This window comes from Gracilinanus agilis, chromosome 4 (genome assembly GCF_016433145.1).
Source record: "Gracilinanus agilis isolate LMUSP501 chromosome 4, AgileGrace, whole genome shotgun sequence".
Lineage (NCBI taxonomy): Eukaryota > Metazoa > Chordata > Mammalia > Didelphimorphia > Didelphidae > Gracilinanus > Gracilinanus agilis.
This window is the reverse complement of record NC_058133.1, coordinates 258344797-258368771: the sequence shown is the minus strand read 5'-3', so window position 1 is coordinate 258368771 and position 23975 is coordinate 258344797. Positions and strand designations below refer to the sequence as shown.

At 37.8% G+C, this 23975-nt stretch overlaps 1 pseudogene; it reads left to right on the top strand.

Moving 5' to 3' along the window:
* Positions 1 to 3630: 3630 nt before the first annotated feature.
* LOC123246363 lies at positions 3631 to 20861 on the top strand (annotated as a pseudogene).
* The last annotated feature ends 3114 nt before the right edge of the window (positions 20862 to 23975 follow it).

Below are 23975 nucleotides of genomic sequence, written 5' to 3'. Positions count from 1 at the left end.
TTTTTTTTCTAGTTCAATAGAATAATTTTTTGATAATTTAAAAATTGGGATGGCATTGAATAAATAGATTCTTTTAGGTAGGGTTCATTTTAATTATATTGGTTCTACCCAACAGTGAACAACTTATATTTCCTTAGTTATTTAAATCTGACTTTATTTGTATAAAAGATGTTTTATAATTATCTTCATATAGTTTCTGGGTTTGTTTTGACATAACATCTAATAACTGGCGATGTAGTTAATGGGTAACCTACTACTCTCCAAGAAATCCTGTTCCACTTTTGGATAGTTTTAACTGATAAAAGTTGGTATCTCAGTAGCAGTAGTTACAGAAACAATTGAGATGGTGGAAAGCATGAGCAGAAAAGGAATAGTGACAACAGCCAGTGGCCTGATGATATGCTCCTTGCTCTTCTTGCCTTCATCCACTGGTGGCAGCACAAATAGCGGCACCTGGAAGGCAAGGCAAAGTGTTCATGACTTGCTGCCCAAACACTCTTGGCTATCAAACTCAAATTACTTATGATATTAATAGATACATCAATTTATAGGAAACAAAGCACTTTAGTCATATTTACTGAAGTCATTTTTTTCTTTGAGAGCTGCCTTCTCTTAGATCCTCTCAGAACTACCTGATTCTCTCTAATTTGTTTTTCAAATGGCTTACTTTCTTAGAAGTTCATAATTGTCCATGTTTATATATATATATATGTGTGTGTGTGTGTGTGTGTGTGTGTGTGTGTGTGTGTGTGTGTGTCTGTGTGTGTGCCAGAAACCCATTGTCTCTGTTACTGTAACCCAAATGAGTCTCATCACTGAAGCCATAGCTGGAAGGGATAGATGACAGAAAAATATATCACTTTGCATTCTTTACTCAGTATAGCAGGGTATGCTATAGCTTTAGTCCACAGTGTCACTTTATGAAATCCTTTGAGTTCAGGAAAATAGAACTGAGTAAATGGTAGTAGAGAATGTTCAGGTTTCAGGATTTTGAGGACCAAAGATAAACTTCATTCCTGACCCTGTTTCTAATAGCTATTGTGGTACCATTCAATTTCTCTCACTCCAAATCTATACTGTTCTTTCATATATTCAGTATTCTGTACTTCATATTTGTAAGAGTATGCAATTTTGTCTTTATGTCTTCTTGGTGTCCTTTGATCTTGGTTAGAGAAGCAAGAGAGAAACTCACACTGAATATATCATTATTCATAGAAGGAAGGAAGGATAAAGGATATCTGTGTCATCAGAACAAAACATTGGGCTTGGTGGGATGAAGGATACCTATGCTGGACACTAAACCCGAAGTATAAAGTATAACTGATGTCCCATAAAAGGTAGTACTTTGTCAATAGTTTATGAATGAATATTTATTCCAGTCTTTCTTGGTTTTATGTATGTCATGTGACTTGTGTATTCCATCAAATAGTGTCATCTCACTGATGGAAGACTGAGTGTGGAATTTCAAAATATTTAGGATGAAAAACATTATCCACCTCAGAGAAAGAAATGACTGATTCTGAATGAAAATTGAAGCATACCTTTACTTTTATTTTTCTTTTCTTTTTTGGTCTGTTTTCTTTTACATCATGGGCAATATGGAAATATGTTTTGCTTTAACATACATTTATAATATATACCAAATTATTTGCCTTCTCAAGGAAGTGTGAGGGATGAAAGAGTTGGAAGAATTTGGAACTGAAAATTAAAACAAAAATGTTAAAATTTTTATATGTATTTATATGTAATTAGAAAAAAGAAAGTATTTTTAAATGAAGTCATAAATAGAAAAAATAAAATAAAATTGTAGTTAAGTTGAGCTGAAATCCAGGGACTTTCAATGACCATGTATTATCCTAGTTATACTATTACCGGAGTAGAGTGGGATGAAGGAAAATAAATCTAATTCTTCTTCCATATGGCAACCTTTAACTCTTTGATGCCATTGGTTCTTCCCCTTAGATCTTTTATTCTATTGTGAAACACTACTACATTCTTCAAATAATACTCATATGAGGTGGCTTTAAGACGTTTCATCATTTAATGGCTCTACTCAAGATTCACTCAAGCTTGAGATTTCTCCAAATGTGGTTTCTATGAACTCTAGATGTGGTCAGTCCAAGGCAGAGGATAGAAATACAATTGCTTTGCTCTAGAGAGCATGCTTATATGAATACAACTTAAATTTATAAGGTAGCATAATGGATGGCATCAGAGTCAGGATCAACTGATCAGGTTCTACTTATGATAAATTCTGACCGAATGACACTTTGCTAGTAATTTAACTTCTCAGTGCCCCCTGAAAACTAATAAAAAGTGATGATGAGTTTCAGAAGAATTACTGATCACCCCTAGTAGAGGGAGTTTCCTCAAGTGAAAATTCCCTATCCCAGCAAAATCCAGGGTTAATTTTTAAATTTTATTTTGAAAGGTGAGAGGAGAGCAGAGGAAAGAAAAAGAGAAGAGAGGAGAAGAAAGGAAAGGAGAAGAAATTTAACAAATAGGCAAAATGAATTCCCATATAGGCCATGCCCCAAAATGTATGTCTCATTCTGCATCTTATATCTTAATCCTTCTCTGGCAGGAGGCTGCTTGCTTTATCTTCAGTCCTCTAGAATTGTTTTTGGTCATTATATATTTAAAACAACTCTTCTTGGAATTATACAATTTACTTTCTGGGGTTTTTTGTCTATTACAAAAAGTAGTTATAAATATTGTTGTGGGTATGGACCCTTTTATTCTTTCTTTGATCTTCTTACGGGTATAGACCAAGTATTGGTAGTTCTGGGATAAAAAGTATGCACAAGTCAGTGACTTTTGAGATATTGTTCTCACTTATTTTCCAGGTTGACTGTATTCTTCAAGTATATTTTTTCCCAATTAGAAAGACTTTGGCTATTTCTCTCCCAACACTGATTGGACTCAGTTTCTTACTCCTTTCTTTCTAATAGTGCCATTCCTAGGTTTTTGGAGGCCTAGAGAAGAAAATATTTGGTTTGGGTCCTTGCATCCCTCTGATTCCTTTAGCTAAAATCACTGAATTCCTTTTTTTGTCTTAGACCTATGACTGTTATTACAAAGGATAAATATAATTGTACAAGGTACTAGGATAGCTTCCATTTCTCCCTCCCTCTCTCATTTAAATGAGTGGAGAGGATAAATAATCTTTGCATCTGAAAGCATGGATACCAATGACCTGGAAGGGACTTTAGATTATGTCTAGTCCAACCTATATGTGAACAATAATCTCTTCTACAATACTCACTTAGTGATGATTTAATCTCAGCTTGAAGTTCTCCATAGAGGAAGAGCTGCATTTGCAAAGAAAACCTATTTTAAGTAGCTCTAATTATTGGAAGGTTTTCCCTTGTGTCAGGGAGGAATTGATTCATCTTCTGCTTCTATTTGTTACCTCTTATACATCTAATTCTGCTTCCCAGTGGAAGCCTTTTAAACACTTGAAGACACCTATCATGTCTCCACTATGCCTTCAGTTCTCCACATTAAATATACCTCATTGCTTCAATTAATCCTCTTCAGCATGTCCTCTCAACCACTCTCATCTTTCTTTTCTAGACATACTCTTAATTGTCCAGGACCTTTCCTAAAATGTGGTTCCCCAAACTGAACATGTTACTCCAGACCCTGCCTGACCAAGATAGAGTGGAGCAGAAGTATTTATTATTGGTAGGAGCCTGGAAAAATAGCAAACCAACAAGTAAGCAAAGAAATAAATAAAAAGTCAGAGTCAGAGAAGAGTGAGAAAGATAAGGATTCAGGTCATTTCATCCTCATCTTTCACAGTGGCAATAGTGTTGTGAGTTGGAAAACCAGAGATTTGTCTTGAATTTTTTAGAGAAATTAGTGGACCAGGCAATTGTTCTATGAAGCTAAGCAACATCATAGAAGATGTCAAGAAGGTGATATTTTTCAAGTTATTTTGTGGGAAGTAGCTAAGTAGCTCAGGGGGTAGCTAAGTGACTCAGTGGATAGAGTTAGGCCTAGAGATGCGACATTTTGGGTTCAGATCTGGCCTCAGACATTCCCCATCTGTGAGTCTCTGGGTGTGTCACTTAATCCCTACTGTCTAGCTCTTACCTCTCTTCTGCCTTAGAACCCATAAGTAATATTGATTTTAAGACAGAAGGGCAGTGTTTTGTTTTTTTTTTTTCCTTTTTAAAAACTATATGGTGATCGGGAGAAAGTTTGAAGATAGGGTAGGACCATTGCTTGGGCTGAGTAGGGAAAGGAAGGGAATAAGCATTTATCTAACACCTACTATGTAGGAAGCACCATTTTGAGCACTTGATAAATATTACTTCATTTGGTCCTCACAGCAACTCTTTAAGGTACACTTACAATTAAGAAAATTGAACCAAACAGAACTTAAGTGCTTTGCTCAGGAGGCACAACTAATAAGTGTCTTAGGCCAGATTTGAACTCAGGCCTGGGACTCTAGGCCCTGTGTTTCACTCACTGCCTCATTTCCCTTCAACCAGCAGAGACTTCAACATGACTTGAAGAGATGTGGTGGTTTCCATCGAAGAAATTTCACATTCAGGATTTTTGATGGGCCAATTTGGTAGAGAGCCAAGATGGCTTAATTTGGAATTAGAGACCGTAAAATTCAAATCTTATTTCTGCTACTTACTACCTGTATGATAGACAACCACTCTGGTCCTCAGACCATACATAGAGCATATGTAGGTTCATTTGTAGAACAAAGAAGATTGGTTTAGATGGACTTTAAGCTTGCCTCCAGAGGCAAATTCATATATATATATATATATATATGTATGTATGTATATGTATATATATATCTCCCTAAGATTAATAATTTCTTTGTTGTAGCCATGAGACAAGAAAGGGAAAAACTCTTCTTCTCCCTTCAGTGTAACCACATCGTTTGTATCATGAGTTTCTGATACAAACAAGGATTACTAAGAATGTACAGTCATATTCTAATCAGCTGAGAATCATAAACCTTTTTGTTGGTTCTATTCTAGTATTCAGTTTTAGTAACTAAGTCCTTGTTTTGTGACCAAACCCTTTCCCTCCCCTGACTTTGTATCAAAATTCCAAATACTGGATTTCAGTTATCTTTATTCTTTGTCTTTCTTCTCTTCTGCTAGATCTAAAAAGGTGGGTTTACTGGCCCAGCATTTTAGCTAATCTGTTGTAGAACTGGGATGATTGTCTTAGAATTAAATGGAAACACCAACATCCAACTCCAAAAAAAAAAAATGGTCAACAAAATTATTCAGTTTCTTTAAATATTCAAACGTCATTAATTCTCTGGAGAAAAAAAAATATTAGATTTGCTAAGGAAAGAAGAGGGATAAACTGAGGGATAATGAAAGTAGGAAAACCATAGAAGACAGAGAAGACTTTGGGGAAAAGTTTGAGAAACTGTTCATTAATTCTCTCTTTCAAGTTCAGAGAACATGAATTGTGTATAGAGGCTGGGAGAGGCAATTTGGATATAGCCAGTAGATACCAGAGAATGGTTTCTGATCTCTAATGCTGGGGATTTTCTCAGAATCCATTTCCGTTTTCTTCTAACAACCTGTCTTTATTCTGCCCATCTAGGCATATTTTTCTATTTCTATTTGCCTTTTGGTAACAAAGCTTCTCTGCAGCCAATCAGAGTTAAGGCTCTGATTTTTATATAATGCCAGTGAGTTGGTCTCAATGCTTTCTGATTCTTGACCATGGAATTTTTTGTGCTGTCTCTACTATTGTTGGGGATCCTGATCCTTACGGAGACCTGGGCTGGTAAGTGTAGAATAAGGTTAAATGCCTGGAGACAATGTCCAGGTGACTGGAACTGGTTTGCTTCCTGACATCTCAGCCTCTGCCGCAGATACAGAGGACAGACTGGACTGGGACCGGGGTTGGCCCGGGGGACTGGTACACCGAGGCTCTTGAGACCGAAATCATCACCCCGAGCCCGGACCAAGGTCTCCCGTGTTTCCCGGGCTAAATGAACCTAGATTCACCGCTGTAGTCTACGTGGACGATCAGCATATTTTGAGCTTCGACAGTGACAGCGCGAGCCAGAGCATGGAACCCAGGACGCAGTGGATCGAATAGGAGACTCCGGACTACTGGGAGCGGGAGGCGCGGATTTCTAGGGAAGACTCGCAAAGTAACCGAATGTGCCTGCAGAAAGTATCCACAAACTACAATCACAGTGAGGGAGGTGAGTGGCAAGAGGAGTCTAGGTTACGTGTCGATCCAGTCCTGTTTCCGCCTACACAAGTGGATCGGAACAGGGAGAGAAGGGGATGTGACCTTAGTGGTAGGGGGTTAAGATTTCTGACCCTGTTGAAAGGGTTTAGCGAGACACCGTCCTCTGAGCCATACTGAATCTTCTTAGGGGCGCCAGGGGTTCACACATTCCAGCGACTGTCAGGCTGTGAAGTGTTCTCCAACGGGAGCTTCAGCCGTGACTTCGTGAAATTCGCGTACAACGGACACGACTACATAAAGCTAGTCACCGAGACTCTGCGCTGGGCTGCTTTAGACGTCAGGGCCCTGAACATTAAGCGCAAGTGGGATGCAGATCCAAGCACTGCGGCATTTTGGAAGATCTATTTGGAGGAGGAGTGCGTGCGCTGGCTTCAAAGACACTTGGAGACCGGAAAGGAGACCTTACTTCGGACAGGTGCTTTCCTACCTCCCAGCCACACTGCACCCTTTCCTTATCCGGTTTTCTCACTCTGAGGCCATGGCCCTGGTCTGTGTGTGCTGCGGATCTCAGAAAGGCTCAGGATCCCCCTCCCTAAATGAGGAACCTCTATCCCTTCTCTGCCTCCCCTACAGCCGCAGCCTTAGGCTTAGCTCTCCCAGTTTTCTTCCTAGACCCAATGACTGGAATCTGCCCGAGCCCGGACTGTGCACCCTGTCCTGGCATCTAGTCTATCTTTGTGTGCCTGGAGCAGGATCATCCTCTCAGGTAACCGGCAAAAGGCAATCCTGACCATACTTCTGTCTTTGGCCCCACAGACCCGACCTCTGCTCGAGTGACCCGACACACGAGTTCTGACGGGGAGGTAACCCTAAAATGTAGAGTACAGGACTTTTACTCTGCAGAGATCTCACTAACTTGGCTGAGGGAAGGAGAAGAACAGCTCCAAGAGTTCATTGAGACCAGACCTGCGGGGGATGGGACCTTCCAGAAGTGGGCCACTGTGGAGATGCTCTCTGGAAGAGAACATAAATACACCTGCCGAGTGCAGCATGAGGGTCTGCCAGAGCCGCGCTTCCTGAAATGGGGTAAGTCCCGGAGATGGGAACCGGGAAGTTCTTTGTCTCTCCCCACTTCTAGGGACAGAAGCTATTCTGAAGGTATTCTTGAGTGGCAAAGTGGGACCTCAAGGAGGGGACAGGGACACTCACTTCTCATTTTCCTTTTAGAGCCACACTTCTCATCTATAGGACTCTCTGCAGGGGTCACCATCTCCTCCTCCTCACTGCAGCCATTGTTGGAGTTGTGGTCTGGAGGAAAAATACTTCAGGTAGGGAAGAATGAAAAACGGTTCAGTGGGCAACAGGTATGGCAGAAATTCCGTGTTGGGAGCAAATCTCATTTTATATTAAAGACTGAGATTCTACAGTTCTGGGACTGTAGATGAACAAACCAATAAAGGTACTCTATTTTTACAGATCCTCCGTTTGGGGTACAAGTGGGTTAGTGAGTAGGGTAATTCCTTTGGACAGAGAAATAGATGTAGAAATTTAGGTCAAAAGAATTGAATGCCTGCCCAGAGGTGACTAGAACAGGGATCTTTCTCTTTCTGTTGGATCCCGATTCTGTACTAGTTAGAGTCACAGTTATAAGAACTCGTCCTAGGTAAATGGCAGATCAATTGAGTCCCTGGGATCTCAATGTACTTGCTCCTTCTAAATTTCCCATTGGGTTGCTATTTATTTTTTTAATTCTAGATACAAAATGAGGAAGCTATACTACAACTGCAAGTAAGTAAAGGATTGACATGAGGTAGAAGGGAAAGGCTGGTTCATTTAAACCTTGGGATATAAGAAGTAGAAACCCAGAGGCTCTCATCTCTTCCCATCCTTTCTTGTACTCTCCTGGGCAATAAGTTCCTGATTAGGTTTTCTCTCTCCTGTTTCTCTAGGTAATGACAGGGATCAGACATCTCTCTTACAGCAAGAAGTAAGACTCTGGTGGTCCTAGGGCTAGAGAGGGGCGGGTGTAACAATGGGAAATACAATAAAGATGAATGTGACAGTGATTGGGGCTAAAGGAGTCCCTGATTTTTTGGAATGGTGGTGAGATAGGATGTCCAAAATAATAAGAAATTTGATGGTAGAGATGACTTTCCTTAATCTGTGTTTCCTTTTTTCTTTCTTTTTTAGCCTAATGAAGCTACCTTGTATGGGACAGAGAAACAACCAGAGGCACTTATTTCTCCATATCCTTTCTATTTCCTTATTCCTAACTTCTCTCCCTGTATTGGCCTTTGTCATCAAGCCCATACCCCCACAAGTCAAACTTTATGGTAGGGAGCATTGGTACTCTCATCCTATTATTTTCTACCTCTCCTGCTCCTTCCACTTGCTTTCTCGATGTACTACTAGACTTTGGAGGAAAGAAATTAGAGTGAAGATAGTGAGATTATAGACTTCTCCATCCTCCCCATTTGCTGCAATGAACTCTAATCTTTTTCCTGATTTATGAGCTTTATGAGCAGAAATATATACTGAGTAATTTTTCTTGTTACTTCAATTCCCATTCCTCCTCCTGCCTCCATTTCATGGAATGACACATAATACATTGTGGCTATAAAAAGAGGAAAAGAAAATAAAGATCTGAAGACTTTAAAGAATAATCTTATTATCTGTGCTGAGTCCATGGTTGCAGATGGGAGGCTTGGTTAGGGAGGAAGGAAAGACCGAGGTAGAGGACATTGTCTTTTACATGATAACTACAGGAATATTTGTTATTTATTTAGTTTCTCCCCTATACAATGTGTTCTGTTAGTCTGCATATGTTGTTTAACTGTTATTTTCCAGGAAGATCCTAGGTAACTGTAGAGTTACAGCCTGATAAGGTTATAAATACTGCAAATGGTAATAGAACTACAATTAGAAAAACATCAGGGACTGTGTAGTCAGATCTTTTTATTTCATTGAGTTGGCCAGGTGGTGTAGTGGACTTGGAGTCAGGACAAACTGGAGTTGAGTTGCCAGCCCTGATCATTTCTATTTGTATGACCCTAGGTAATTCACTTAATCTCTCTGAGCCTCAGGTTCATCATCTATAAAATAGGCATGCCAATAGCACCTACCTCACAGCATTGTTATGAGGATCAAATAAAATAAGATCATATATGTATGGTGCTTTCCAAACCTTAGTTCAGTGGTTCAGTCATTTTTCAATCAGATCTGACTCTGTGATCAGAATTGGGATTTTCTTGGCAAAGATACTGGAGTATTCTACCATTTCCTTCTTAAGCTCATTTTACAGATGAGAAAACTGAGACCAACAGGGTTAAGTGAGTTGCCTAAGGTCACAGAGGTAGTTAAGTATCTTAAGCTGGATTTAAACTCAGGAAAATGAGTCTTCCTGACCCTGGACCCAGCGCTTATCCACTGTACAACCTGACTATCAAGAACATCCTGGGGATTTTCCTATACCACTACCCAACCATCCAACACACAAGGGACCATTAAAGGATGCTGAGGATCCTCAGCATAAAAACCTCATAGGTTAGCATGTAGTGATAGACTTGGAGTATGGGGATAGGAGATGAGAAGCAAAGGGTCTGGGGGCTTGACTATTAACCTGATTTAGAAGAGTAAGTGCTCTACCACTCTTTTATCAGTTTCCTCCTGTTTTACAGGTTGAAAGATAAATATTTTGCTTTCAAAAAGTCTCAGTATCTCTGATGAATAGTTACCTCGCATTCTCCCTAAATAGAGTGACTGCTATGTTCCAAATCCCTAAATCTGTAGTACATAATATATGTACACAATATATGTATATATGATATATAAAATATTCATATACATAATATATGTATATCTATAAATATATCCCCCCATCCTACTCATTTTGAGCTTTGTAAATTGGTTATTGATTCTACAATGGAAAATAGCAGTTCTCTAGAGAACTGTAGAACAATTTGCAGAAAAATTTTAACAATTCTGCAGGGAAGTTAAACCATTGCTAGGATGAAAGAAGCCTAAAAATTGTGTTAGTCAGTAAATGTGATCTTCTTGCCCGGTAGGAATGGCACCTTGGAGCAGCATTGATTTAAGCTATAAATTAATTTGCATAATCTTGTAGAGAAGGATGTTGTTGTTTAGTTGTTTCAGTTGTGTCCAACTCTTCATGAATCCTTTTGGAGTTTTCTTGCCAAAGATAATGAAGTGGTTTTCCATGCCCTCCTCTAACTCATTTTACAGATGAGGATCTGAGGCAATCATAGTTAAAGTGATTTACCCAGGACACATGGCTAGGAAGTGTCTGAGGGTGGATTTGAACTCAGATCTTCCTGACTCCAGGGCCAGTACTCTATTCACTTTGCTTCCAAGCTGCCCTATTAAAAGGACAGTGGATGATTATTAGCACCTTTGCCTGATAAAACTGGCAGAATAGAAAGACATACAAGTTTAAATAATTATTCTTCATTAAAGAATCCCCTCCCCAAATCTCCTTCTGTCTCTACCTCCTCCTTAGCCCAATTTTAATCATTTAGTGATTTGACCTTTCTAGAGGTCAAAGAGGTGCAGTGTGTTTCTTGGAGGAAGGAAGAATATTGCCATTGTGATTCTTACACAATGCCCTACTTTAAAAAGGTATATTTCCTCCAAAGTCTGGTAGTACAGAGAGAAAGCAAGTGGAAAGATCAGGAGAGGTAGAAAATAATAGGATGAGAGCACCAATGTGCTTATCTTATATACATGTCTTATCTCATTTCATCCTGGTCTCTACACACATTTTTATTGTGAGTTACTTAGTCACTGCAGGTCCAATGAGGAAAAGATTGTTTCACTCAATTCTATGTTCATCTTTTAACTCAGTGCTATTGTGAGTCTCGGACATGCTGTGTAGGATCTATGTGGAAAGCATGGCTTGGTAGAATATCAAAGGGTTATTCTATTTCCTAAGTCCTTTTTTATTTCCCATTTTCACCCTCAAATTTAGTGCTAAAGCTGTCTAGACTTCAGACCTCTTCTTCCACACTACCCACTCTCTCCTTAAGCCTCTGAAATCTGGTATTTCCTCTTTCTGTTCTTGAATTGCTCAGTATCTGTTGGGGCATAGTATCAGTTAGTCACTCCCATTATAGAACAGAGCTGATGTCTTTAGTGCATAGCCTAGAGCTCTGACCTTTGTATATGATCACCCCCATGAAAGAAATGTGGAGGAAAAAGTCTCTGCTCTCATTTTAAGCCACACTCTATCAGAGAGGATTCATTATTATAATTTATGTATTCTTGCTTTGAGAGAAATTCAATGCCACAACTCCTCTTCCTAATGAGAGTACTCTCTGGGCTCAAGTAATTTTCACTTACACTTTATAAGAACTTTGAAGACAATACAAAATTCCACAAGCAAAGTGAAGCAAAAGTACACAGTTTAAATTTTGGGTTTTAAACTCCTTAAACTAATTTTCCTCATTAACTACTCCCCTTTCTATTTAGTCAAATGGGAACAAAATATAGCAATTCATGAGGTGGGTCCACTATTATAAGAAATAAAGAAATCTCTGGGCCAGAATTCTGAGCTGAAAACTGACTTTATTCATGGGTAAGTAGAGTCAGTGATCCATCACTGTTGCCAGTCTATGGTAAAGATCCTTTCTGGATTTCACCGTTGTTTTTATGTCTTTGAGAGTTGATACAAATCATTGAATAACAAAACCTACATACTCAAAATATGTTAGCTATAGTTAATAAATTCTAGTACAAGGTTCAAATACTTTATTGATCCTGTCAGTACTATCTTCAGACAATATTTTAGGAAAAGACATATTGATATTATGCTAGATAATAACTCACAAGAAGAAACTTAAAGATACACAGAGTTGTCTCCTTGAGTCATAAAAACTGAGGACCCTACTATTGACATACATTCCTAGAAAAGCAAATACTCATCCTACTTTTACAACTGATTCTATGACTGCTTCTATTATCTTTTTCAGAATCAGGAGATAGTAAAGATGTGTCCTTAGCATAAGAAGCTCTTAAGCTTACTCATCAGTTAATAAACAACAGAGACTAGCCTTTCTAATTTCTAGTTACATATACTACTTAAAGGATTATGTAAAATGAATTAGTTTCATACTAAATGATATAAAAACAAATTAGGGGGCAGCTGGGTAGCTCAGTGGATTGAGAGCCGGGCCTAGAGACAGAATGTCCTAGGTTCAAATCCGGCCTCAGACACTTCCCAGCTGTGTGACCCTGGGCAAGTCACTTGACCCCCATTGCCTACCCTTACCAATCTTCCATCTATAAGTCAATACACAGAAAGTTAAGGGTTTTAAAAAAAAAAAAAGTAAAAAAAAAAACAAATTAAATGAAATAATGCAAATGAAGCTCTTTACTATTACATCTTCTGATCAAATGCTAGTAATATTCCCAAGGGTCTGAGGTGTTACTTCTTGAATTCCATTAGTTCAAATCCTACCCAATTCTGGAGGTTCTTGTCCATTTCATTAGTTACCAGTGACTAGGGCCCCAATTCCATTTACCCAGTTAGCATCAATAGCTTTTTACAAAAGAATACTTAATTGGAAAATGTGGATATGTAGTATTGGAATAATATTGGAATATATAATAATATGGAAAATATGGAAACAAGAATGAAATTTTTTACCAACACGTTGGGAGTTCGCGGTCCCCTGAAATTCTCAGTTTTGGGGGATAGTGAGCTCAGATTTAACCCAATTTCTATATTACATTGCCCCCCCCCCCAATTTGTATCTAAATGAGATATTACTGTCAGATAAGTCCTCATTTCAACTCCTTCAGTCCTGCTCCTGAATGTTTCTTCTCCATCCTTAGCAAAACTGGCAGGGACTCTCTGACTCCCAGACTCCAGAATAGCTTTCTTTTCTGACCTTTGGAAATTCCTATGGTCCTAACCTTCAACTTCCTTCACTGAAAAATATAAAAGAACAATCACCAAGGCAGACAGATAAAGAACCATAGCCAATATTCATAAGGTCACATGTCAACCTCAGAGGGAAAGAGACCCAAAAGTTTTCCACTTACTTCCTTGTCTCTCACTGCCATCAGTGAAGAGTAAAGCCAAGCTCCAATCAAGAGAAAGGCATCAAAGCCAAATGAGGTCTTTTGAAAGTATCTTTAGGAGGAGGCTTAGTGGTTCAATGGATTAAAAACCATTCCTAGAGATGGGAAATCCTTGGTTCAAATTTGGCCTCAGACAATTCCTAGCTCTGTGACCCTGGGCATGTCATTTACCTAGACCTTATTTAATAACATAACTTCTACCTAAGTGTATATGTTTTCACACAAGTCAGTTAATTTTCTTTCTTGAACTTACTCTACTCCTCTGACTCCCCTAGTCTCTTAATCAGTTGGAATTAATTAAGCATCTATTATATGCCAGGTTCTGTGACTGATGTTTATAAACAAAGATAAAAATGAAATAGTTTCTACCCTCACAGAACTTGCATTCTATTAGGGAAGAAAAAAATGTACCCATATTTAAGAATACACAAACTAAAAATCAAGGTAGTTTGGAGATAAAGGCACTAATAAGTGGACAATTAGGAAAGACTTTATGTCAAGACTTAGAAGGTGGCAGTTCTCAAGTGAATTTTCAAGAAATGCTTTCCAGATATGGAGGCTGCTAGTGTGAAGACACAATGGTGGGAGAGGTGGCATGTATGGGAAAGAGCAATTAAGCCAATTAGGTTGGAGAGTATGTAGAATAACTGAAGGAAAGTAAAATATAATGAATACATTCTCAGTTTCTACACTTGCTGCCTTCCAGAGAGTCTGCTTAGAAAAGAGCAAAACTTGATCTAAAGTTGCCCCAGGGTTTTTATCATATCATTAGCATACGATTTACATTTGGTTTGCTCCCCTGAGTGGGCAGAGGGAACCGTGGGTAAAGCCACACAGACCAAAGTGGACCATGGGTAAAGTGTGATTAGTTCTCAGGAGACACAGGGCAACAACTGTCCAAAGAAATGACCTCTTCTTCCTTAGTAACAAATCAAGATAAAATGCATTCCTGAGAACTCCTACCCACCTTTTACTCTCTCACTTTCTATCTTTACTTATCACATCTCCTTGTTGCCTTAGCTTAACTTAATTACTTATTCTACTAGCTACTCTGTTATCATATTCTCTTAAAATAATGCTTGTTTCCTTAGAATGGAATCAGTTTGAGTCATCAATCAGTTCTTTGGATGAGCCCCAAAAGGCATTAATCCCATCAGTCTTATTCAGCTGGTAAACAGATGACAATCAAATTTGTAGTTCAGGATAGTAATTAGGACTGGATATGTACATCTAATAGACATTTGCATGGAGATGAAGCAGACTAAATTCATGGAACTGATGAAATCACTGGGAGGATAACTCTCCCTTCCTCAGCCACCCTCCTAAACTACAAAGGAGGTACCCTCATAATCTCTCCAACACTTTGTTCACATCTCAGAGGCTGGGCTAGGCGGAGAAGACTAAAATGGGCTTCTAACAGATGCCTTACTTGGGGGCTTTAGTTCCTTGTTTCTTTTGCTTCTCTCAGCCTTTTATTATTTTGCTTATCTTTGCCTTCTGGTGCTACATTCTTTGTACAATAATTACTTATTTCTCTATAATGAATGAATAAAATAGTTGTACCATTCCATCTTTTAAGTAACACTTTACTGCATGTTTATTTTTGTTTATAAGTTCTTTTGTTTCTTAGTAAAATGACATTTTAAAGAATTCAAGTCACTTATAGGAAAATAGATGTTTAGATGCCTCTTGTGAAACATTTACTTCCTTAGAGTAGAATTTTCTCAAGTGTAGCTAAAGAAATTTCCAGAAGCACACTATTAGACATCCTATCTTCCAGAGGAATATGGGGCTAAGTTTTGCCCCTATCTTGTCCTTGCCAAGATTTGATCAGTTCTGGTCACTTTCTTAATTCTTCTTCCCTTGACTTCAGATTGATGGGGTTGTGCAGAGGAAGAATGAGAAATAATAGGTTTGCCTGACATTCCAAGCCAAGGATTAGGGAGAGTGCACCTGAGCTATGATATGACTTTCTCCCCTTTCATAAGAGCTTGCAAGACTGAGAAAGGACACCCAAACGCCCAACCAACCTTAAAGGGCCAGACAGATGGCATTAAGCAGGGTATGGGAGGGATCAATACACAGGCACACTGGGAATTTTTGCACCACTTTCTGGTCCCTTTTACACTTCTTCCTGGAATGTTCCTTGGAACACCCAGGGGAGGAATAATCTTAGGGAGGGTGGATAATTCTCAAGGATGAGAGGAGGGAAATGCCCCAGAACCTCAATAAAATCTAGTAACCTGAATCCCCTTCAGTTGCTGCAGTTCCATCCTGCATGGGTTATTTCCACAGCTCTGACCACACTATCTGTAACATCTTGAATAAAAACTTTCATGCCTTTAGATGATCAAGTCTGAGTTGCAATTCTTTGGGTGAGAAGCAGCATTCTCTTTTCCACCACAAACTTTCTCACAACAAGATGGATATGGGTCTTCTCTTAGGCATGCACATATAGGATGACTCCTCTGGACATGGACCAAAGCTGCACAAATAAACCTTATACAGACAGACAGGCAGGAAGGGAAATCTCAGACCATTCTAGTTGCAGCAAAGTTTGAGATTCTAACACTCTAAATGAATGTGCTTCATATATAGCACCCATATGAGGTTGCAATTCATTTTCCTGACCATCTTGGATTTTCCTTTCCTGCTATTTTTTTTTAATACTTTAGACACCACGGAAAATGAAAATAATGAACAAGAGCTAAGTTATATGCAGAAACATTTCTAGGTCATTACTCTTTCTCTTCTTAGTACTGGCATTTCAACTTGATGCCAGTATGGCCCCCAGTGTCTTTGGGCAGCTGCTTGATTTTCTCCTGCCTCCTGTGATACCTTTTTAGGTCACTTAAAGAAGCAATGGTTCAAAGTCCAAGTGATAGTGATGAGTCAAGCTCCAGGATTTCGGGAAATAGGGACAACAAGGACTGAGTGGAAACTAAGGATTTATCAAGAAGGCTTAGGCTAGTGGAGAATGTTTGCCATTTCCTCCCAGTAATAAGAATTCATATTTGCATATTAGTTTTTATGATGTAAAATGCACTATGAAGTAGATAATTTTGCAGAATATGAAACGGGTGCTGAGAAATCAAATAATTTCTTCATGGTGACACAGCAAACATACAGTATGATCCAAGACTTGAATCAAGGTTGTCCTATTATAAGTTTCATCTACTTTCCACTACATCTAGGAATATACTGGTAGATGTTTAATATTTGGATCTCTGGAGGAAAGAAAGGATATAAGACATACTTTTAATATTTATTTATTAGTTTAATATACATCATTAATGTTTTCTCTGTTTCTTAAATCCAGACAATAAACAAACAAAATGTCAAGGCCTAATTTAGAGTGTTTTCTAATTACCAAGGTCTCACTGAAAATTTAACAAGCAGACCTTTTGAACTGGTCTAAGGTGACTAACCCATCACAAATACATGCTACTGATTTTCATCTAGGTCACACTCTCCTTTACTACCCTAGACATTTACATTCAGAATATTAAAGTCACAAGATAGAGACATATATAAAAAACACTAAATTTCTTTTCTTTCTTCACTTTCCTCTCCATTTCTTCTCTTTGCTCTACCTAACTTCTCTCTTCTCAGGTCCCGAAGGTTTTACCTCAGTCTCAAAAAGGATTAGAGGTCCAAAGGATAGAAGGTGTAAATTAGAAAAGAGAATAATGGGTTTGACATAAAAAGACCTTAAGTCAAATCCTAATTATCTTATTACCTGTGTGACCTCAAACAGACCACTTGACTTCTCTGTACCACTTTTTCTCCCTTTATAATACTGATTTGATTTTTATTGAGCACTTGCTATAGGATATCCAGAGCATCATGGGTGGGCAGGGTGCTAAGAAGCATAAGATGTAATTCTTATCATTGGGGAGCTTAATTTCTACCTCCTGGGGAGAAAAGAAGTGCATGCACAAAAAATTGAATAACATAAAATGGTAAATACCAGTGTGTGGTACAGTAAAGAAATCATATAGAAATTAAGAGAAGGGGGAAAATCAGCAATAGAGTAGACAAGAAAACCTTCATTGATAGGGCTGAGTTTGCACTGGCCTTTAAAGAATGGGTAACATTTAGACAAATAAGAATGAAGATGCCAAGATTGGAAAGTCACTGAGTAGAGAAACTGTTTCTAATCCTTTTTATCTGCTTCAACACTTAGCACAATATTTTACAATAAGAAAGAACTTGAATATTATTGCTTGATTCTGCATTATGCTGGGGAATAGAGAGAAGATTATATATATATATATTAATACACACACATACACACACATATGAGGTAATTTAATAGTACAAAAAGTGTTGGGTTTAGAGTGAAGATAACCTATATTCAAATTCAGGTTCCATCACTTATTACCTGAATGATCTTGAACAAGTCACTTAATTTTCTGGGCTTTCTCTTTGCTTTTCTTTAAAATGACTAGGTTGGATTTGATGACTTAAAATTGACTCATAATTCTGTATCTAGGAGCCTAAGAGCCTATCAGATAAATCTGGCCATTATAGCACTTTCATATAGGGGAGTCAGTATGATGCCTTAGATAGAATGTTGGATTTGGAGTCTGATCTCCTTGTTTTAAATCAAGGGACTCCTACTTGCTACCTGTATGACCACCTTTCTGGGTCTTAGTTTCCCCATTTATAAAATAACAGGGGTGCATTTGATGATCTTTGAATCCTTTCCAACTTTTAATCTATGATCCTTATGAATGATGAAGATAAGAAAGTTGGTTCAGGCTAAATTCTTAAAGGCATTTTCTCCCTAGTCATGCAGCCACCATCCTAGTTCAGGATCTGGCTACCTCTCAGCTGCATGGCTACACTAGCCTTCTACTTGAGGTCTCATTGTCTTAACTCTCTCCCTACTCTAATCCATTCTCTATTAAACTGCCAAAATGATTTTGTTATAGTGTGGGTCTGACCCTGCCACTTCACACTATTTAATACATTCCAGTGACTCCCTCTTAACTTACAGGTTCAAATATAAAGTCCTCTGTTTAGCCTTTAAAGGTCTTTATTACCCAGTGATGGGAAGACTTTTTAAAGAGGGGGCCAAAGGAAAGGAAAACAAAGGAAAGGAAAAAGAGGAAAATATTTATTTTTCCTATAGCCTGTATTCTTTTGTATTCGTCAGATTAGGAATTATGTTCACCTGCCAGATAGAACATTTCCAGGGGCTGCATCTGGCCCACAGGCCGTACTTTGCCCATCTCTGTCATAACCTAAACTCTTTCCACCTTTCCCATTTTCTTCCACTTTGCTGCCCTCCATTCACATGATTCACAACATTTCATCTCCCATTTCTATACCTTTCACTGGCTGTTCCCTATGCTCATGTGAGAAAAAATTTGATCCTTAACTCTATTTGATTAGACCCTTGCGCATCCTAAGTCAATGATTTTAATCCTATGCTAATTCCCTATCAGTATTATCCAGTTTAATGTGATTCCATAGGGAGAGTAATTATTTCTCTTGTATAAACAGATATTAAATACATTTAATTGCTTAAGTATAATCAACTAAATTTAATACACAATATAGGAGTAATGAGATTGAATTGGTTGAATAGATGCTTCAAACTTGTAGAGGACTTTCCCCCAAGTGACCTGATGACTAAATGTCTCACAGACAAGACCTCAAGACTTCCACCTGAGTCCTTTATGATAAAGATATTATAAGCCTTTATGGAATGTCTCTTAATTGTCCCAATTTTAGAGACTGTGCTGGGACAAGGAATATGAGGTCATTCCTATGATTGTCAGGATAGAAGAATGAGGGAAAGACTTGAAAAATTCAATGTTACAGAGCAGTATTATGCTGGGAGCCATCGTAGTTCATGACAGATGACAAAGTCCTGCAGGGACCCTGAGATTTGCAAAGCAATTCAAAGGAGGGTGGATTTCCCACTCAGTTTCCCCTGTGTGACTTTTTGTTTGTTAACATTAATTTTTTAATTTAATAAATTCTTGTATTAAAAATTTTAATTTAATAAATTCTTGTATTAAAAATTAGAAATCAAAATGACACACTATTAAAAGTGAATCTTCACAATTAGAACATAAGGTCCTAGAGGGCTAATTCTATCTTTCATTTGCTTGTATTTGTATACCCAGCAGTTTAACTTGCTATCTGGAACACAGTAAGTGCTTAATAAATAGTTTTTTCTATTCCTACCATATTTTCTTCCCATTTAAACAAATCAGTCAAAATAACATAATTAACTTTTAATCACGAAAACTTTACTAAAAAGAATGTAAAAAAATAATTATTATATAACAGTTTGCTCACAAATATAAAACATACTCTTCAACCAATTATATGAAGAGTAGGGTCAAAATTACAAAAAACTATCAAGAAGGCATATTAATAAAACTCATATGTCCAGGGCCATTCTGGCCCTTGATATACTTCATTTCTTTGAGGAATTCTGTGTATAGCAATTTATCTCCTGGGAAAACCACTTTTCTACTGACTGTTTCACTCAAACTATGTCTTCATTGGTCTTTCAGATAGTATTATGCTTTTTTTTTCCTTTCAAAATCAGTTTCCTTCTGTATCCCAAAGAGATAATAAACCTACGTGTACAAAATATTCATACCTGCTCTTTTTGTTGTGGTAAAGAATTGGAAATTGAGGGAATGCCCATCCATTGGGGAATGGCTGAAAAAATTGTGGTACATGGTGGTGATGGAATACTATTGTGCTGAAAGGAATAATAAACTGGAGGAATTTCATGTGAACTGGAAAAACCTCCAGGAATTGATGCAGAGTGAAAGGAGCAGAACCAGGAGAACATTGTACTCAGAGACTGATACACTGTGGTACAATCGAATGTAATGGACTTCTGTACTAGTAGCAATGCATGATCCAGGACAATCCAGAGGAACTTATGAGAAAGAACTATCTATATTCAGAGGAAGAACTGTGGGAGTGGAAACACAGAAGAAATAATACTGCTTGATCACATGGGTCAATGGGGATATGATTGGGGATATAGACTCTAAGTGATTACCCTAATGCATATTTTTTTTTGGACTTAGATGTCAGTTTTATTATAACTTTGTTAAATTTAATAATTATATTTAAAAATAAACCATGTAAAATAAGTTCACAGTTTTGTATTTTTTGTTCTTCATGTACTGAAAATTTTTATATTTCTTGGGGATTAAATTCATAACAAAACAAAACTAAAGATAACATTTAAATTAGAAGATATCCATTTAACCTTTCCTAACCCTTGCTCTGTAATTGTGGGCATCACTTAAATATCTTGAAGTCTCATTTCCTTATTTGTCAAATTGTGATAATGATGTCTACAGTACCTACTTTACAAGGTTGTTGTGAGGATTGATTGAGACAATATAGTTTATAAAGAAATTTGTAAAATCTAATGGGCATATAATAATTTCTGTTCTTTTATTTATTTAAGATATGGAGCCTTTCCCTGCTCCCTGTCTTTCCTCTTGTAGAAGTGCCCACTTGCTCACAAAGTGGCCAAAAAGCAAGCAACACGACATAGGAGAAGCCCCCAGGACCCTGAGTAATCCACAATGGGATCATCTGTGCCTGAAAAATCACATGCTGTTGAATGTTGACAGTTTAACATTTTTCTAGACCTACTTATACTTAATAAATAAAGACAGGTAAAAAAAAGATATGGTACTTACTTTCCTAAGATCATTGATTTAAAGCTGAAAAGGACCTATAAGTTCATTTGATCCACCTGTCATGGCCTTGGTCCACTAAATGCCCAAAAAAGTTAAATAAATTGCCCAAGGTCATAAAGAGAGTATGTGGTAAAGCTGAGATTTGGGCTCACATGTCTTCTAACTCTAAGAACAAGTAGGTAACACAGCAGATGGAGCATCAAGCCCTGGAGTCAGAGTTCAAATTTGGCCTCAGACACTCACCAGCTGTGTGACCCTGGGCAAATCACAACCCTATTTGCCTCAGTTTTCTCACTTGCAGAGTGAACTATAGAAGAAAATGTCAAACCACTTCAGTATCTTTGTCAAGAAAATCCCAAATGGGGAGAACAAGAGTCATATACCACTGAAATAAATGAACAACAAAGCCCTTTAACACCAATTAATTTCACTTCCCTCTACCCTCAATTATCTAAAAGAACTTAGAATTCATTTTCACTATTTATGCTTAAATAGTGTTTAAAGCAATTGAACTTTCCTGAAGACTGGCTATAAACTTAAATTTCCCTAAGGTGATGTTCTGACTGTGCATTTTTTGTTTGTTTGTTTACTGAATAGTGCTTGCTTTTTTTCCCCCATTTTTAACATTTATTAATATTCATTTTTAACCTGTTTACATGCTTCATACCCCTACTTTCCCCTTCACCCCCCGCATTCCCCCCACCCATGGCCAATGCACATTTCCACTGGTTGTAACTTGTGTCCTTGTTCAGGGCCTATTTCCATATTGTTGTTAGTTGCATTTGTGTGGTCGTTTCGAGTCTACATCCCCAATCATGTCCACCTCAACTCATGCATTCAAGCAATTGATTATCTTCTATGTTTCCTCTCCTGCAGTTCTTCCTCTGAATGTGGGTAGCATCTTTACCATAAATCCCTCAGAGCTGTCCTGTGTCATTGCATTGCTGCTGGTACAGAAGTCCATTACATTCGATTTTACCACAGTATATCAGTCTCTGTGCGCAATGTTCTTCTGGCTCTGCTCCTTTCCCTCTGCATCACTTCCTGGAGGTCTTTCCAATTCACATGGAATTCCTCCAGTTTATTATTCCTTTGAGCACAATAGTATTCCATCACCAGCATATACCACAGTTTGTTCAGCCATTCCCCAATTGGAGGGCATACCCTCACTTTCCAGTTTTTTGCCATCACAAAAAGCTCAGCTATAAATATTTTCATACAAGTCTGTTTATCTATGATCTCTTTGGGGTACAAACCCAGCAATGGTATGGCTGGATCAAAGGACAGGCATTCTTTTATAGCCCTTTGAGCATAGTTCCAAATTGCCAGCCAGAATGGTTGGATCAGTTCACAACTCCACCAGCAATGCATTAATGTCCCAATTTTGCCACATCCCCTCCAGCATTCATTACTCTCCCCTTCTTTCATTTTAGCCAATCTGCTAGGTGTGAGGTGGTACCTCAGAGTTGTTTTGATTTGCATTTCTCTAATTATTAGAGATGAGATAAGAACACTTTCTCATATGCTTATTGATACTTTTGATTTCTTTACCTGAGAATTGCCTATTCATGTCTCTTGCCCATTTTTCAATTGGGGAATGGCTTGATTTTTTATACAATTGATTTAACTCTTTGTATATTTGAGTAATTAGACCCCTGTCAGAGTTTTTTGTTATAAAGATTTCTTCCCAATTTGTTGTTTCCCTTCTGATTTTGACTACATTGTTTTTGTTTGTACAAAAGCTTTTTAGCTTGATATAATCAAAACCATTTAATTTACATTTTGTAATTTTCTCTAACTCTTGCTTCGTTTTAAAATCTTTCCTTTCCCAGAGATCTGACAGGTATACTATTTTGTGGTCACTTAACTTATTTATAGTTTCACTCTTTATGTTCAGGACATTCACCCATCCTGAATTTATCTTGGTGTAGGGTGTGAGATGTTGATCTAAACCTAATCTTTCCCATATTGTTTTCCAGATTTCCCAGCAGTTTTTGTCAAATAGTGGATTCATGTCCCAAAAGTTGGGCTCTTTGGGTTTATCATACACTGTCTTGCTGACGTCATTAACCCCAAGTCTATTCCACTGATCCTCCTTTCTATCTCTTAGCCAGTACTATATTCTTTTGGTGACTGCTGCTTTATAGTATAGTTTAATATCTGGTACTGCTAGGCCCCCTTCCTTTACATTTTTTTCATTATTTCCCTTGATATTCTTGATCTTTTATTATTCCAAATGAAATTTGTTATAGTTTTTCCTAATTCAGTAAAGAAGTTTTTTGGTAATTTGATAGGTATGGCGCTAAATAGGTAAATTAATTTGGGTAGAATGTTCATTTTTATTATGTTAGCTCATCCTACCCATGAGCAATTAATGGCTTTCCAATTGTTGAGGTCCAGTTTTATTTGTTTGGAAAGTGTTTTGTAGTTGTTTTTGTATAATAGCTGTGTTTGTTTTGTTAGATAGATTCCCAACTTGGTGGTTAAAGGTCACCAGAGAAAATCAAGCTAACATTGAGTTATTATTCCATTTCTTTTAATAACTTAATAACTCTTTCCAAAGTGAGACCCTTTGTACCCTGTAGCTTTTTTTTCTATTCCACACCACCCCTCCCTGCATCTCTACTTAAGTGAGACTGTCTTTGCTATTATCTTATAGTCCTTTGTGAATCACAAGGAGGGAATTTTATGAGCCACAGAGGCCAAGCTCTCTTCCATAGGAACCCTGGAGAATGGAGAGGACTAGTCAAAGGACAGGACAGTGGCTAGGAGAAAAGGCTCCTTCCTGAGCTTGCCTAGGTGAGACATAGGTTTGGTCTCAGAGGGTTCTTTCTCTTCCTCCTTTCTGGTTGGTCAAGGAGTATTATGGAAAATAGGTGACACCCAATCAATTGCCAACAACAATAGCTATTGATTTCAACTTTTTAGAATTTAAGTTAGTTAAATGGTTCCGAATACATTTATGTGTATTAGAAACTCTTTAGAAAGGTC